Source organism: Megalops cyprinoides, chromosome 1 (assembly GCF_013368585.1).
Source record: "Megalops cyprinoides isolate fMegCyp1 chromosome 1, fMegCyp1.pri, whole genome shotgun sequence".
Taxonomy (NCBI): Eukaryota; Metazoa; Chordata; class Actinopteri; order Elopiformes; family Megalopidae; genus Megalops; species Megalops cyprinoides.
Genome location: NC_050583.1, coordinates 19,165,511 through 19,184,466, shown reverse-complemented (window position 1 = coordinate 19,184,466; position 18,956 = coordinate 19,165,511). Strand labels below are relative to the sequence as shown.

The window sequence follows — 18,956 nt, the reverse complement described above, 5'->3', positions numbered from 1 at the left end:
AATAAGATAATTTTTTTAAAAATTATTTTACTTATTCTGTCCCTTTTGTAGTGAACAGTGTCAAAACGATAACTTCAACGGACTCCTACAATACCATGTTTTACCACATTCCTCTTTGGAACATGAAAAATGTTTTGACAACTTGGCAGAGAGAGAAACTATTTGACCTTTTGCAAGGGTACTTCTTTAACCTGATCAAAGCTGAACAAAGTATTCATATTTGTCAAAAAAAAACATCTTTAGCACTTTACCCTTGGAATTCCTATGGAATACTTCCTATTCATTTCATCAGATACTTCTTCTAAAGGGCAGACTGCACTGCCCAGACAGCAATCCCATTCTCAATTCAGCTGACAATTTACCAGCCTGGCAAGTTGGTGGAACTTCATGAGCGTTTTAAAACAGCTCAAAAAGTCCCACCTCACATACAAAGAAACTCTTGCTTTGTGAACTTATTTTGAGTCAGCGTGAGAAGGAGAATAAAGAACATGGAAGACAACACAAACGCCACCGGAAGAAAAATGGTTGAAGTGAAACTCACATTAGCATTGTTTTTATATTTGAAGCTACCTGAAGGGGTGGACAGGCAGTAGCATCATGAGTCTAGGGAAAAGGAGATGCTGGATATATTGTGTTTTGTAACTGTTCCCTCATTCTCACATGCTGTTATTCCTTCTCGTCTGAGACTGTCATGTTCCGGTGGGTCGATTTCCTCATTGGTGCAGTGTTAACTCGCCCTATAAACAGACCTGGCAGACAGCGCTGTACATCTCACTTCTATTTCTCAGCTGCCTGACTCTGCACGCATGTAACACATGTACCTGACCCCTGTGCAGGTGAAGATGCAATCCTGAGAGTTTTGTAACTTTATCCTCCTTCACCCCTACGCTTCTACTACAACAATCTTCCTCAAAAAATCTTCAGAAATAAAGTTTTCTAAGAATGCCTGTCCAATACAGTTAGATTTAGCTAAATGTTTAATCACCTGCTTTTGTTGTGCCTCACATTCCTGACCTGAGTCTTCAGGAGAAATAATTACCTTTACCCAATTTTACGACGGCAGTGCCCTAGCAGAGACTCGAACCAGCAATCTTTCTTTAATCTGATGCTAAACTGTGAGCCAACCACAGATTTATGGTACAACCTGGGAGACTGAGCTGTTATTGGGGTTATAGGGGTTGCAGCATCATTGCTGAAGTGTGACTTACATCATCCACTGTGTACCTTCGTGGCCCTCTGTGACCACGGCTATAGGCATCTTACTCTTACGCACCATGCGCTGCCCCACCCTGACAAACCTACCACGTGCCTTTGTCTGTGTACATAGCAGGATTTTGTGTGATGTAGATGAAAAATAATTCAATGACCTTCCACTTAGTTTCAAATAAACCACAGGCATAGAGGCGCAGCTAATGATCCAGTGTGATAACATATGAGTTTTAGTTTTAAAAGATTTATAGCTTGGAAAGTGCAAAATTACATTATCTTTTAAAAACTGACATTAGCTGCTTGATTACACATGCATAGAAGTTATGCCCTCAGGGGGTTAACTTATGAACCTCGAGGGGTCACTTCAGCAACTGGTTGTCACCTCAGACTACAGAGCGAAAGTGACACCTATAAGATGTCTGTAAGAATCACAAAGACGTGAACATACCCAGACATTCAAATCACCTCCAAACGCAAACGCATGACTGCATTTGTAAATGCAAACGCTAATGGATCCGACTGTACCCAGCGCAGCGCGCTCACATCAAAGGGATGATTCATTTCAATGATCATGGAGAATGTGACAAGCATCTCCGAATGCTCAGTGCATTATCATAAGTCTGAAGGATTCTGACTGCGTCACGGCAGTCAAACTACCATTAATATTACATGCGTTCAGAAAATGACTGATTAGCTTCCCCACACCAACCTAGATAAAACACAGCCTGAGTGTTAAACCAAGCCGGGATATCTTCAACTGGAAATCATAAGAAGAACATTTTTTGTGTGTTTTTTTTTTTGTCTCCCCCCAGCTTGTCTGAGGATCACTTGAGAGCACTGCAAACTTTTGATGGTAGAAAAAAAAAAATCCAAGGTACAAGGAGAGAAAGGGCCTGCGCTCTGATTCAGTGCAGGAGGATGAAGTGTGTGCTGCATTGCCAGGAGAGCGGAGAGGGGGGAAAAAGATGCGGAGCTTATATAACTCTGCCGGTGCGAGGAGCGGCTCAGCTCGCCTCAGACGCCTCCCTGCGCGTCTCTGCTGCGCGGGGAAACTGCGCTCAGCGTGGGGGCGAGGGGCGCCCCAGAGAGAGCAGCCATTCGCGGGTTTATCAAATGCTATATTTATTATGGGAGGGGGCAGGTTTCAGAGACGGCGTCTTATTCGATCCCTTTGCCCAAAAGTGAGCACACACAAACACGTGCGCATATCTACACATACGCATTGACACACGCACGCACACACATGCACACATATATATATATATATACACACACACACACACACACACTGCTCATTCCCTCAAGGGCGAATGACCAGGTCTCAAAGGGAAGTAGTGGGAGTGCAGGTGACCGCTCTCTGCCCACCGCCTGGCTCCTGGCCTGCTGATGTCTCCAGGGCAGCGCTGACCTCACCGTGATCAATACCGAACACCCTCACACCAGCAGGAAGATATCCAGCTGTGTCAGCCCTCCGCGCCCTTTCTGCTCCCGCGTCCCCCACTCAATGCAATAAACAAGGTGCACGCCAGCACAGCCCCTCACCTTCGTACATAACCACACGCAGTCCTCACACAGCACCCTGGATTTTTGGGTAATGCTTCCAAACACTCATGTGGACTGAGCGTGCGGCTACAGCAGCAGCCAGCAGAAAGTCACACAATATAATCACTTTATTGATTTCATAAGATATTATAAAACGTACAAATAAAATCTGATTCCGATTCAACCAACAGCAATCAGTAGCCCGTTGTCTCACTCACACACACACACACACACTGCACACATTCACACATACACTCTCTCTCTCACACAGACAGGCACACACAGACTGCACATTTTGCAGTTCAGGATTCTCCTTGGCGAGCCTCTGTTCTGTCCGCACTGCAGTTCCTTCTATAGTAGACTTGCTCAGTAGCCTCACTGTCCTCTGAAACAGAAAGAAGAGAACAGTCAGTCAGATTTTCACAACAGGCCTGGGAGAATCAGGAAGGGAGAGAGGAAGAAAGAGAGAGACAGATAGACAGAAAGAGAGGGATTGAGAGAGAGAGGAAAGACAGAGAGTGAGATACAGAAAGGGAGAGATAGATGGAGAAAGAAAGAGAGGGAGAAAGACAGAGAAGGAGACAGAGCGAGGGAGAGAAGGAAAGAGAGAGAGACAGAGACAGAGAGAGAGAGAGAAAGAGAGAGAGAGAGACAGGGAGAGCGAGAGGAAGGCCAAAGCTTTGAAAACCAGAACTCCAAAGGTATCTTTCATCCATGTGGCAGGGGGGATTTAGCCTACTGCTTTACAGCATGACATTGAACATTGAGTTTTAATGGACCAGCGTTACTTGGTTCCCTCCAGACATAGCTGTAGCACCTCATAAATTGCCTGCATTGTTTCATAATGCAGCGGGAGAAGGGCTGCATATTGAGCCTGTTGTTATCTTTCAATCTAAAACAATCAGCTTATAATAACTGAGAGATGAACTCCACGTCCCTCCACAGTGTGACTCAAGTGAATGCAAACAACCCTGAAATAATGGCTTCCCAGCACTGACACTCTGAGGCACCGAACACCCAGAGCTAATTAACACAATGACGTCCACTGGAATAACCGAAACCTCTGAACACATGGCAGCCCGGCGCCCCATCACCGGATCCACGGTCGGTCGAACGCGCGGCAGTCTGGCTGTCTGAGTTGCACTGAGCAGCCATGCGCCGGGGCGATCTCCCACACCTCTCTCCTGCCTCCCCCTTGCCGCCGAAGGCCTCGCCTGCACGTGGGCTGCTCCTGCGCGGTGTTCGCATGTCTGCGTGTTGGCAGAGCAGGCCGAGACCAGCCCACTGCGTGGGGAGCAGAAGCAGCTGGTGGTGGGAGGGTGCGTGGAACTATCTCACCCTGACAGCATCTATGAACATGCGTGTTAAAGACAAGTCCACATACAGCACCGACAGTAGCTATGGATGTTAGCGCTGGGCTAACAGACAACTCCACACACTCACAGTGACTATACGCGCATGTGTTAATGCAAGGCTAACAGACAAGTCCATGCAGTGACACTGGCTATGGAAGTGGATCTTCAGCACTGGGCGAACAGAAAGTCCACTGTGGCGTGAGGGACACTCAACCACAGTGAGGGTTTATGTGCAATGGAGCAAAAGCTTTCCCCAAATCAGGTCTTTGTCCACCCTATGTCCGCACTCCTCGATTTAGCTGGCTGTCAGGTGTGAAATGGTTCTTCTGGAGTCAGTGACATTCCCAGGCCTGGAGCCTGATTTACAGCAGTGCAATTTTTCCTCTGAAAGACAACGCTCAAGGTGCCTGACCAGAAGAAATGTCAACGGCATCCACATTTATTACATGGAATTTTGATTTACACAGGGCTCAATATGTGCTCAATGACAGCAGAAATGGCTGCGGTCGTAATCCCTGGGAAAAGTAAATGTGAACACTCCGTCTGTCACCGGTGTTCAGCAAAATGACAAGTCTCTGGGTCAAAGCATTCACATGACTACAAAATAACAGTTGTGGCGCAAGTGTAATGGAACTACAAGCAATGAGTGGAATGAACTGAGAATGATACAGCAGCTGACCCATGGACAGGCAATGGTGGCAGATCTCTGGGTTATATCTGGGTTTCAACAGACCAAAGTGCAATTAAACAGCCGTGCATTTCACCCTGGACACGAAGGTATTTCAGACAAAATGATTCAGATGAGGTACGGTGCTTGATTTTAACTGTACGGGGACTATCCTTTTTTCCCCAAGTTGTAAAAAATATATATATATATATTTGAAGTACATGATGATAATCATGTACTTCATTTATATAGTACCTTTTTGAGGATCAAAAATGCTTACAGTAGCGTGGGAGTGACTCACCTCAACCAACACCAATTTTCTGCGTTAATTATATGACATAAGAACAGATTACATTTTTTACATAATTTTGTAAATGCTAACCATCGGAAAAGCAACATTAAATTTCCAGGCCTCGGCTTCCTGCTGGGAAATCCTCTTAAGACTGGACAGTGATGAATCACACTTTTAATTGTCACATCAGAGGGGTGAGTGTTGTAACCAATTTGCTCAGAACCCAGACCCTGACTGTGCCAGAGGACAAATCAGTTTGTTAGAGCCACACAACACCTTCCAACAACTTTAACAAGCAACCAATATGAGTACGACAACTCCCATCACAAACCCCGTTTTCATTTCAGACCGGGCAGAGTGTCAGGCCATATTTCAAAGCCAAGAGTTTATGCTTTCATCTTACAAATTAGTAATAAAAGCACACAGACGTGATTGCACACGAAGGGTGTCAAAAGATGCTAACGCAAAATGGCTATTTGAAAAGGCTAAAGCACACTCTGCATTACAAAAGGGTGCATTACGCTAATTACAAAAGGCACAAAAAGGGATGAGAAACTGTCACATCCGTCGTCACAAATGAGCCAATCAAATCCACTGAAAACAATGTGATGGGCAGAGGCCATTTTAAACGCCAGCTCCCCAGCCCGCACTTCAAAGCGGGACGAGATTAGCGCCGTTTCGTAGAATCCGGGGCGTGATTAATTACTCAGCTTAATTTGTTTTTCCTGAAAGGCTGAGGAACGGGGTACGAGATAAGATTCGTGTCACGGCCACTTAATAAAGCAATAAAGAAGGGATGATGTACAGGCCGCTCCTGACTACGTTACAGCAAGATATTAAACAAGGACACGCAGAAGAGCTGAGTGGGATGGCGGGAGATAACGGCAGGGGCCTGCGAGCGGTTAGGACCCGAGAGTGCAGGATTTTCGCTGCAGCAACGCACTGCGAATGACAGCGGGATTAAGGGATTACGGCGCTCTGCGGCACTCATTCATCCCACGGCCGCCGACTGCTCACTGGCTATACGCAGAACGCGATCTGCACCTCACGCGGTCACACACGCGTGCTCTCGCACCGCAGCGCCCCGGCTTTCTTCTCCTTTCTTTCTGGGGTAAGGGCGGCTTTTTGGGAAACGCTAATCGCCCTTCAGCGCCGCCCTGGCGCACATGGCGGGGCCGGTCCGGTTAATTAGGCCCGCGCTCTGACAGCAGCGGGGGGGGGGGGGGGGGGAGGAGGGCAAGCCGCGCTAACGATGCGTGCGGACCCTCCCTCAGCCCGGCGCACGCGCTCATTTCAGACACGCTGGAGAGCCGGGGGGGGGGCGGTTTCTGCGCAAGGTGCCCTTGCCGCTCCGCTTCACACTCCCGGACGCCCTCTGCGCTCAGCGAGGGGGGCCCCGCGGAGGAGGCGCGGAGAGGACGTGGCGGGGAGGTCAGACCGCTAGAGCTTAAAACCACTTGACAGGAATGGAATTTCCTACATCGTTCATGAGGATTAATAAAGAGCTGGCATCGTCCGCTGGAGAGATTTTCACACTGAATCTGAGCTCCTAATGGTGACATGTCTATACGGTCACCTCTAAGGAGATTCATTAAAGGATTGTGTGTGCGTTTGGGTGGAAAAGGTCATCTGAACAATGTATGTAGGATTTACTAACTGGCTGTAATGGGTGAAATTTGCAATTAAGAGCTTTTTCACAAGGATAACAATACTGTAAGCCTTTATCCTTGATGCATAGTCATTTCTCTGTATGAATATCAATAACTGGGATGAACATGCTAAAACTGGGAGGGGTTTTGCAAACTGGGTCCATTAAATACTCTGCTAAATTTACTACAGCCAAAAGCTCTAAATTTGTTTGGAGATATTACAACTGGTAAGAAGCAAGTGTTACCGCTTGCTCTTTGGGTACAGTCTATCGCCACTTCAACTGAGCACCATGAGGAAGCTGAACAAAGCTTGGCGTGTTGCTGTGCTGCACTGCACTCTCCTTCAGCCTTAACCATAAACATGAGCCATAACATATTGTAATATTATAGACAGTAGACATAAATAGATATAAGCGGTCCCAAAAAAATCTGCTGATCTGTTCTACAACGTGTACGGAAGTGACACAAAATTGTGATTTCCAACGAGAGGACGGCTGGTAAGTAAGAATGAGACAAAGCCAGTAAAAGTGGTCAAGTACACAAAAAAGTCTAAAAAATGTAACAAAGATTTATTTTCCCATTGAGGGTCTTTGTTTTAGCCTGCTGTGTTGTTTTTTTTTTTTTTTCTTTTTAGTTTGTTGTTTTTGTTCGGAGAGCCCACGAGGGAGAGCTTGAAGATTTATCTATTTCATTCTTTTATTATGTGTGCTGTCTCACTCACCCTGTAATAAACACCTATTTGAAGACTGTACTTCGGATCTTGTTATTCTCCGCGCCCCACCATTCCTGAGCCATCACGCAGTGCATGTGATGATACTACAAGCTTATACTTCAGCTTATACTTTTAAAAATACTTAAAAGTATAAATATTGGCACATAATTATTATCTAATTAAATCTTTGACTTAATTCCTTGTCTAGGCTTTTTTTGTGAAAATTTTGATTTCTAGCCCAAGTTGAGGAATGTAACCTCATCTTATCTTGTGTTTCGATCTTATGTTCATAAGAAAATAGTATTTAATTTCCAATGATCTGACCTGCCTCTGGTAACATGCCCATTGAGTTCTATGATGTGCATGCCACTAACTTTAAACATAGGGTGTTTGTTTAGAGCAACCGCATAATTACCTGCTTCCCATAAAGTCTTATTTAATTGCCGTGCACTGCAATCGTAAAGAGCATGTGTATTTTTGCAGCGCATCAATCACACACAGCACATCTGGCCCTGAGGATCTAGGCAGAAAAGTGCCATCAGGCTTTGTCGCGTAACAGCAGTGACTGTCATCAGTCACCGTTTGGCAGCAAAGCAAACAGGAGCTAAACTTGCACACTGTGATAATACTGTCTCACCAGCATCCAATGCACAGCCACGGTGCGCTGCTTCACATTCACTTGAAAAACACATCCCATTATTGAAGTGTATGTTTCCTGAGAAAAAGGGAATATAAGAGCTACGGGAGAGGGGTGTCCCTGAGTGAAGAGGTATTGAGAGCTAAATTTATCTCTAAGTACTGGAAAAGTATATGGGGAGGATGGCTTCATTTTCACATTCACTAGGTTCATTCCCCCTCACAATACATGCTGACATGCGTGCGCGCACACACTCACACGCGCCCACACACACACACACACACACACATACACACGCGCACACACACACATATACACACACACGCACGCACGGACATACACACACACACATACACACACACACACACACACACACACACACACATACACACGCGCGCGCGCACACACACACACACACACACACACACACACACACACACACACAGGCTGTGGCTTTACAAACCGTATCAAGGCAGCGAATTACTGTGACAGCTGATGAATGAGAATACAGCTGGTGGGCTAGTTTGCTGTTGTCTGGATTTACCTAAATCTCTCCCCTGGCCTTTTTGGGGGAGAGAAAATCTTCCTTGCTGTATCCGACAGGAAAACATTCCCATTACGTCCTCCCAGTGCAGAGACGCCTCTGTGTAAACCCTGACCTGCTGTATTGAGGCTGGAGCACTTCCAGACAGCGGAAGAGTGCGCACAGCACAGGGATTCCGCAAAGGAAGCCAGAATGTGGCAACAGAGACGCAAAGCAGACACGCAAACAGAGGGCGGATAGCCAACACAGACTCTCTCGCAGAGCCTATAAAGTCCACAGCAACGGCCCTGATCCTCACCGAATGGCACTGGCTCTCTCTCTCTCTCTCTCTCTCCTGGTGTCAGCAGGGACATCTCTCGCCCACATCAGGAGTCCCGCAGCTGGCCAGACACCCTCCACTGCGGCCAGTCCCCTGTCACCTCCCCTTCTCTTCTGACCTCTCTTTGAAGCCTGTTTGTGTCTCGCCACCTGCCGGACCCGCTGCCGCTCTCTCTCTCTCCACACAGCCGAAATGTCCCCCTTGGGCAGCGGAGCAGAGCAGAGCGCAGACAGAAAGGGGTGGGGGGGTGGGGGGGTTGGGGGGGGGTGAGAGGCTGTTCCTCAAGGCAGGTGTCAGGTAAGGTCTCAAGGAGCCCAGCAAATTGTTCAGCAACACCTGATGCAGCAGCCGCTGCCGGCACAGAGAGGGAAAGAGCTTGAAACCTAGCGAATGGAGCGAGGATATGCTATCATGCCACAGGACAACACACAGGTACACCCACGCCTGGGCTGCAATTAAGAGACATGAGATCCTGCTCCGGGGGTCACGTGTGGAACAGGCTGCCTCCCACCAGCACAGCCACAACACTAAGGTGGCCGCTGAAAGAAGCACCTTCACCATTCAGAATGAAAAGGTTTCTCCAGCCCGGTTCAGCGCTTCCGCCCACGCCTCGAGTGAGAGCGCACGGGAGGTCAGCGGGCCCTGCTCCCAACGCTGCGAACAAACAGAAAGAATGCAATGAAGTATGGGTGTGGCAGCCGCGTGGAGGCGCGGGCAAAGGCAGGGCAGGGCGGGCAGCTTGGAAGGAGAGACCCACAGCAGCAGGCTCGCTCCTCCTCGAGGACCGTAAAGGCCCAGCAGAGGGAAGACAGTGTGGCCCATCCTAAGTGTTCATCCATGTTATATTGTAAGTTGTAATCTAACACTCGGCTGTGGTCTTGGATTCAAAGCCGATGCATGCAGTCCTGGCGCCACAACTGCTTCCATCAACTCGGTCATCCACTTTCATCCACCATTTGGTCTTTAGTCTGATGTTTTGGCCTAGACCTGAAATCAAACACGCTCCCAGCCTTTGAAATGCTACTCCTGCCTTTACCCTGTGCACAGCCACATTTCCTTAAGCGCTGTTTCACCATACCTCCTGTACACAGCATGTACACTTAGTCTCTGTCAATAGTTGTCGTCCGGTGTCCCGCTGGGGAGAAACCTAAGATGCAAGCTTGATGTTGCAATGTGATAACAGAATCAACAACCTCCTGGTCCCTGCACACGTGCAGCTGTGTACTACGTTTTGTAACCGGACCGAAGTAACTGTCAATGCGTAAAGTTATCAAACACATTTTGAAGCTACTGGGTTTGAATGGAATCTATACATAATAATTTCCGAGTGCTAATCATAAGCATGTAGCCTTTAACATGAAACAATATGCACTCATACTGCAAGCGACACATCTCTCTGCCTGGTATCACACAAAGTTGTAAGCTACCAGCCCTTTGGGGAAAGGAGAGGCCTGGCCTTGCATAGCGGAACAGCGCTTGGTACGACAATGGATGGCAGCGGTGGCAGGCATTCTCCCGGCTTCAGACTGTGCCAAGGCCTGGCCCTGACCCCAGGTCTCCACGGAGACCAACTTTATCCACGGCCAGCGCCAACAGCCGTCTCCCTCTGCCATCTGGAAAGCCCTCACAGCGCACGATATCCGACGGGTGTGCAATGCTCAAACTCCTCTCCTTTCTTTCATTTCTGATCTTTTTGCTTATCTGTATCATCTTTGTGTGGACTTTTTTTTCAAAGCTGACATATGTTTGCAAATGAGACTAAACACCGGGGCCCATGGTATGTTTAATTTCCCCAGACTACAGAAACTGCAGACACAGAGAAAGTTTCTGAACGGCTTTGATACAAACGCAGCTGCCGGTCTGATTCTACTCTCGCCCCTTAAAATTGTAGATATGAAGATTTCCATTTCACAGGCAATGTAGCCTTAAACAGAGGAATAACGGGATGAACATGCCCCTCTGCTAAAATGCAAGGACTAATGGCTGACCTTGAGACATCAGTATGTCTCAAAGGAAGAAGGGAGTGCACTCTTTTTGTGTATTCACTTCCCACTGATGTACAAGTGTTGAAAAGCTCAGGAGCTCAAACAACCCTGACCAGCAATGGGAGGAAAGACCGAACAGTTCAGCCTCCATTTAATTTGGATATTCTATTCTAAATGTGAAAATGTCATATTTGCTGGGTGAGCTTGGTATTATAACAAAATCATGCCGAGGTGGATGGGATTTTCTCTGAAAGAAATGACAGGAAAGCATCCAAAATGTAGCTGGAGCCGCGACTCTCCCGGCTTATATTTATTCTCTGTGTACTCTTAGAACTTTGGGGTTGAACACCGTTTCAACTCACCACATTCATTACAGCACTGTGCTTCACACGCGTGTGGTTAGTGTCGGATGCGCTGTCTGTCTTACGCAACACCGCATTCGCCCCCAGAAAACGGTATACACTGAAGCTGTGTGTCTGAGACGCTCATACTCAGCCTCACCCCGATCAGAAGGGATTTTCACTTGCGTACATACCCTCAGGCCGCAGAGCAAGACTCTTTCTCGGAAGTGTGCATCCTCAGCTCAGTCAGGTACTACTGTATTGCACACTCTGGGGTTAAAGAAAAGCTGACTCACATTAACAAGCGTGTTTGTTATCTGCTCTGAGCAGAGGTAGCCTGGGAGTGATGTGGTAGTGAGCACAGACTAAGTTGTAATAGGGAACAAAAGGGTGTGAGAGAGTGGATTGGATTTGCTTTCAAACTACGTCCAAAGCTAGGACGCCAAAAGGGTGCCCAAATGCAGTTGTGACGATGACTGCCAGGCTCTAGCTGTACTGGTAGTGGCGTCACTTCTGATGATAAATGATGACAACACGAGGTGTTGACCGTCCCTATGCAGACTTACATTCACCCGTGGTCTAAAGGCGCCATATATGCCAGTGACGGGTGAGGAGGACTGGGCTCGTGGGTGGCAGAGACAACATCACAATGTGTCAAATGAACAAGTGGAGACCTTCAGTGTAAAACTGAAAAAGGAAAAAAAAAAAGAAAAACATCAACTGAGTCAGACAGTTGCAGTATTTGATGCGGTTCTACCATTCCTTCAAAATAAAATGCCCTCCTCTCTGCAGTATAGTCCTTGTTGCTCCATCTGTCTGAAGTGGTGGCTGCTATTCTGACTTAGTCACGACTTGCTCCCACCCCAGCTCCAGGTAAACTCTGGCCCTATCTCACCAGCCATTTGAAGGACCTGTGTCCTCATGAGCCCCCACTCCTAATATGAACTGGCCTTGAATCCACACCTAGTCTGAGGACCTGTGTCCTCATGACTCCTCACCTAGTATGACCTGGCCCCATCTCTACAGCCAGTTGTGTGACCTGTGTCCTCGTGACCCTCACTCCCACTATGACTTGGCCCCCTCCTCACAGCCAGTTGGACGACCTGTGTCGTCACAATGCGGTTCCGCCCCCCAACTCCTGGTACGACCTAGCCCCATCTCCACATAACGTCAGTGGAGCCGTGTCCTCACGAGACCTTGTGAGTTTGGGCGCGTGCCCAACGCACAGCACTTCCTTTGGCGCGCTCTCTCTCCCCCTCTCCACCATGGAGCGGAATTCAACAACCACACCCACATCCACTGATCTGGGACCAGCCACTGCGGCTCTCATTACTCACTTCACCATTAATCCAAGCAATTAACACATCCATCACATCTGAGAACATGACTCCGCTCCTACCCCGTGACATGCACCTCTTCTTCATGCTCAATTATTTGTACCGAGATGGCTTACTTAATTAAAATGGACATTTTAATGGGTTGGCTTATCTAAATGATAATGCACATAGACATTAGGCCCAGTTCTTGCCATGGTTATGTGAGAGTGGGGACGAGAGGTAGACTGTCTTTTGAAGTGTGGTGCCACACTGTGTTTTTTTTTATTCTGTGATGTTGTCTCTTTGGTGCTGGGAATCATGCCAGCTGAGAGCTGCTTTACTCAGAGAGCTTCCGTAAATCCAGCACATGTTTTGGGGGTGTGTTATTCTCAAAATATGAAAAAATGTCTTTTTCCAACATACCGCATCAATTCACCATTATAACAATAGACGAACAATAATATGCTCAGCAAACGTCATTTGACCACGCTTTATTGATTTACACTCTGCTGTTTAAAACTTGGCCAGCAGACCACACGCATTGGCACCAATGTTTTATGCTGTGTCTTCTAAAACTGCAACAGGCTTTTTAGATTTTAAACATTTATGCCTGGTTATATGAGCCTATAATGGGATTAATTCTAAATACAACCGATCACACGGTAGTGCCAATTTTTAGTTCATAAAATCTCTATAAACAAAGAAATCATATATGTCAATATTATTTATTATGCCACTGGACACAGTTTTACAAAATTAAAACTTTTATTAAATTCCTTCTCTGTCTATGAACAGGAAACAACTGTTATGGCTGAAAATCAAATTCCTAAAATGAACATGACTGAAAATGAACACAGAACATAGTCTTCATGTTCAATTTTCGCTTCGCATAAATTCAATGCAGAAAATGGGCTGTTAACGGCAGCCTGAAATCCCTGCTCTGTTAGTCACGCGTTTGAAACGACCCTGATGAATCTGAAGGTCTGCTGACAGCAGCAGCGAGCCAGGGCCCCCGGTGGCACGCTGGCCCGGCCAAGAGCCTGAGTGTCTGGCAACCAGCGGGACTCTATGAATCATCCCCGCGAGCCGCAGAGGCGAGGCACGGACTCCGCTGTGGAGAGGAGGAGAGGCCCGCTGATCCCTCATCCTCAGGGCCTGAAGAAAGGGGGCCCCGGCCACCCCGCCACCCCGCCGCAGAGGACGGCTCAACCTTCCCAGGTGTGACGGTGCTCTTTAATCTCCGGAACGCCCGACTTTTCCCCCCACAGGATTTACGCGTGTTTTCTGCTGCAGCACAGCTGTAATCTGTCAATACTCTCTGTCTAATGTGTGATTATCGCCGGGTTGCGTAAGGGTCATCTGCAGAAGTGCACGGTGCTTCATGTGCGTGCCTGGTAATCATCCAATGGCGGGTTCATACCGGTGTGCTTGTCATTTTCCAGTGGTGTTTTTATATGCCATACTGGTTATCGCATACTCCAGTCATTTTATATGGAATGTTGGGTCATTCTCTAATGGTTATTTTATGTAGCATGCCAGGTCATTTTCATGTAGTGGTTTCATATGGCATGCTGGACATTCTCCAGTGATTATTTTATATGGAATGTTGGGTCATTTTCTAGCAGTTATTTTATATGGTGTGCTGGGTCATTTCCCAGCAGTAGTTTCATATGGTACACTGGGTCATTCTCCAGTGATTATTATATATGGCGTGCTGGGTCACTTCCCAGTTGAGATTTCATATATTCAAACATAAAACTCACCAAAACAATTCATGAGCCCGTTTCTTTTTTTTTTACTCCACTGTGGCTACAGCTCCCCAGTGTCCTGAGATGCCACTGTGCCTGAAAGCTGGAGGTCACCCTGGCAGCAGAGGGTACCTTTTATCACCCTCTGTGAGAGAGAGGTGGCTCAACGCATTTGTGACAAGTGTGGTTTGAGCACGGATTGAACCTGAAACCTTGGCAAACACAGGGCCCCAACTCCTGAAAACATCCAAGAGGAGCTCAGCGTGAAAAAGGCCCAGTCGTCTTCACAGGCCACAGAACCGGGCTCTCATCTTGGCTCTAGGTGTATGACATCACTGTCTGCTACACAGATCCGACAGATCCATCCTGCTGCGAGTGCGCATTCCACTCTGATATGAGCGTGACAGGCTGCCTTTCAGGACTTACTTTTTAAAGTCACAAAAACGCACGATAAAGTCCCCTCAATGACAAGCGATACCGTGCGAAGATTAAGGTATTGATCTGCAGTTGGGGGCGCTGTGTACACAGGTCAGAGAGCTCACTCAGGCCCTTTATTCTGCACTGCGTGTGGATGGTGAGTGACAACGACCGATATCAGGCAGCCTCGCATGCTGGTGCTCAAGCTGTTTTTTTTCCTTGAAAATAACAGCTATAAAACCCGTTTTTATAGGTACACATACAGACACACAGACCGCCACAGTCACACACACCCCCCCACCTCACGCCCACCCCCGAACACACATACGCCGCACACTCACAAAATCACAGTAATGTGCTTCAGTCAGCAGATTCTGTCTCACAAATGAGCATCCAGCTGCTTCGCAATGCAGGGCAGGATATTACCAGTGCAGAGGCTATGTCAGATATTTCACTCAGAGAAAAAAAAATCCCCATAAACATTTGCAGTATTTTTACATTTCCTCTGGAGCCAGGCCTTAGCATAACTACCTGTGGGTGCTCTCCACTTTAATACTGATGATTTTTGAAGGGGGAAAAAAAAAAAACGCACATCACAGGGATAGAAAATAAATCAGGCGCACTGAGCTGCTGTCTAAACGGCCATGTAATATCTACTGACCATTACGGAAAGGTTCCAGAGGTGCCTGTGCTGAGAGCCACACCCGCTTCTACATTCACAATCCTGCTCTGGGCGCCCCTGCCTCTGCCTCTCAGGGCGAACACCAATCACTTGTCTCAACAGGGATCGAGGTGAAAAGGAACGTGCTCGGGGTCGACGCAGTTCCCCGGGAAAAGGCTCGTCCAAGCCAGCACGCCGTCGATGGCGGAACCTGCCCACCGCAGCACTCCGTGCTGATGGGTAGGAGCGGGGAATCCTCTGTCCTGAGCGCTCACAGGACAGGCAACGCTGCACCTGACTGACGCTACGTATCTTTAAACGCTTCAATAAAAAGAGGCAAGTGCCTCTCTCTTTACAGGAAAAAAAACACACACACACGCCTGCACGCCGATATTAATTACTGTAGCCGAAGTCAGCACATTTACGTATGGATCATTATCTCTACACGCCAGGCCCACGACCCCCCGCCCGGAAGGGCCAGCCATTCTTCAGGACTAATTGCCATTCTATTACAGCGCAGGACATGCCTGGGCGAAGGGCGAGATGCATCTCTCTGTGGATCCGCTCGGAGCGCGGCGAGCAAAATCAACGCTCTGGAACGGTAGGTGGCGGTGAAGCCACTTTTATCCTCCGTGCTTCAGAATCCAGGGTAAACAGACGAAAGTTTAGCTCAAACTCCATCCGTGCTTTGCGGAAGTGAGCAATGTACACAATGGCAGCTGTGGGGAAAGTAGCAAACGAGACCTCTTTCTGAAATTCAGCCCAAACATGGGCCTGCTTAACCGTAACACTCGTCTGACAATGTACTTGAATTTGAGCGACCGTGTAGAAGAGCTGAAGGTTTGCAGCTGTGTTGATTTAGTTTTAGGATGGCTCACATCTGCCTCCCTTCATTTTGAATTTTGAAATCAGAAAGCGCTGTCTATGCTGTTTCTGCTACAATGCTCACTTTGAATGATTTACTAGTCACACTCTCATGATCCCTGAGTGGTTCAGTGGTTTAAGTCTGTCAATGGCCAACCAGGATTCTATATATACAATCAGTCGGGGCGGCAGTGTAGCACAGTGGTTAAGAAGCACGACTGGTAAATGAAAGGTTGCCTGTTTGATTCCCTGATGGGGCACTGTTGCTGTATTCTTGGGTAAGGTACTTAACCCACAATTGTCTATCCAGCTGTATAAATGGACAACAATGTGAAAAAAACTGTATGTAACTGATGTAAGTCGCTCTGGATAAGAGGGTCTGCTGAATGTCAAAAATGTAATGTAATCACGGGAGACGATCTGGACTACACCTGTTCATGACCAACTTTCAAAGCAGACCAGAATTTTCCCAAATGAACGCCTGGTCACCTGGAACCCTCTCTGTACTGGCCCTAATGTATATCCTGCAAAATCTTGGTGGCTTATTATTGTGCAAATCATGGATCCTGTGGCAGTTTTCAGTAATAAAAAATTCTGACAGTGGACAGCGGATGGTGCTCTGTGACACATGACATCTAACCCTAACCCTTACATCACTACCTTTGGGTCCCAATTCAACAGATTACAAAGTTAATCTTGTTGTATTTTCATTCAGTTGTGTTACGAGAAATCCTGCAAGTACGGACATAGAATAGCTGTCGTGATAAGTAATATGGCTGCGTGACACAGGAAAAAAAGCAGGAAATGCTAAATCTGTTCACTTCAATTTTTCTGCTTTTTTTGTCTTGGTTTTGCTGTTATTATAGTAAATGTCCTTGGAAGCAGCTTACGTAACATGCTTTTTTTTGCCCACATCCTTTTATATGCAGGTCCTGTTCTAGGTGTCAGAAATGATTCTCTTTTTATTATGTCAGATCACTTGCCTTTCCTCACGCACAGACAGCTCCAGGAACGAGCGCCTAACTGCTTCTGAAAACACAATTACTGCAAAGGCTGAGACACAAAGTAAAGCTAACCCTCCCCGCGCCGCGTAATATGCGGCGTGCCGTACCTATGTGCTGACTCACAATACATCCTACTGTATGGATCAATGAGCAGAGGGCAAACAATGAAAGCGGCAGGCTCGCCCACGCGCTGGGCCGTATAGGGGGAGGATGCCTAGCGCTTGTGAACAAACCTCCCTTTCACCGTTAAACACTTCGAGATCCATGAAAGCTGCTACATAAAACCAATCCGTGCCACATGCTTAGGCCTGAAGGGGAGGGGGAGACAGAGAGAGAGAGAGAGAGAGAGAGAGAGAGAGAAAGAGAGAGAGAGAGAGAGAGAGAGAGGGAGACAGAGAGAGAAAGAGAGAGAGAGAGAGAAAGAGAGGGAGACAGAGAGAGAAAGAGAGAGAGAGAGAGAGAGAAAGAGGGAGAGAGAGAGAGAGAGAGACAGAGAGAGAGAGAGAGAGAGAGAGAGGGAGACAGAGAGAGAAAGAGAGAGAGAGAGAGAGAGAGAAAGAGGGAGAGAGAGAGAGAGAGAGAGAGAGAGGGGAAGGCCAAAGCTTTGAAAAGAAGAACTCCAAAGGTATCTCAACAAAGACTCAACAAAGACACAGCGAGGGTTAACTCAACAGAAGACGTGTTGCAGTGAAGGAGGTGCAGAGGAATGCGGAGAGCAAGGCCATCGCACAGAAGCTCCATAAGGGAGAGTGTGAGCGTGCGCATACGTGCAGCTCCGGTGAGCTGCTTTCCGCTCACTGCCCAGCGGAGCCTTTAGGAGGAGACGGTAAGGGCTGGTGAGCGTCCGCATGAACCCCGAGGCTGCTTTTGCTGCATGTTAAATGCTCGTGATTGATGGGGCTGCGACACCGAAACTAAATGGATTGACTTGGGAACGGGGCCCAAAACTCGACAGGGCCTCACCTCATTGAGCGCTCCCTGAGGGGGAAACTTTCCCCGCGAAGAACATTACCACGCGGGCGTGGCACAGCTGGCGATGTAATTACTCTCGCTATCCTTGAGAGGGTGGGAGAGGAGAGGAATGAGAGCAGAACATCTCTGGAACGTGTCATGGGGAGGGAAGGACGGGCCCGCCCCCCTCTGGCTGGGCTATATCCTGATTCAATGGCTTTGTTGCGGAGGGCTCGTTACGTGTCTGTGTAAATGCCTACACATTTCCCTAGTGTAATAAATCTTACTGTCATCACGCCTGACTCATGAACAGCTCATACATTCAACTTGAACCAATTTCACAGTACAGGCAATAAAGGACTACCGATGTCCGACTCATGCTCTGTCTCTTTAAAATACCTATGTGTCAGAGTTTTTGTCAATGCCATTTCAATTCAGTCAATTCAGGATTGGCAATCATTTTCTGTTAAGATTTTTCAATCAATTAATTACACAATTAATTAATCAGTTTCCCAAACTGGCTGGATTGAAATGGAACTGACCCTGATTCTGTTAGGTACAGTGCTGTTTTATACTTGTGAATTATGCCATTGGCCACACTTGCAAATTGTTATTTGCATGTAGCATTTGCATCTTCTAACGCTCCATAAATCCCCATGGATGAGAGCTTCTGCAAGTAAGATTAACATAAGTAAATATGTAATAAAATAACAATAATCATAAAAAACAACCTGGCTGCTATA

General features: G+C 47.3%; 1 protein-coding gene across 1 annotated transcript in view; it reads right to left on the bottom strand.

Moving 5' to 3' along the window:
• Window positions 1-3,035: 3,035 nt before the first annotated feature.
• The window catches only part of LOC118783233 (endonuclease V-like), a 43,822-nt gene continuing 27,901 nt past the window's right edge, over window positions 3,036-18,956 (bottom strand). Inside the window, exon 9 of the mRNA XM_036536996.1 lies at window positions 3,036-3,136. The gene's annotated coding sequence lies outside the window, so the exon portion shown is untranslated. The remainder of the gene's footprint in view (window positions 3,137-18,956) is intronic.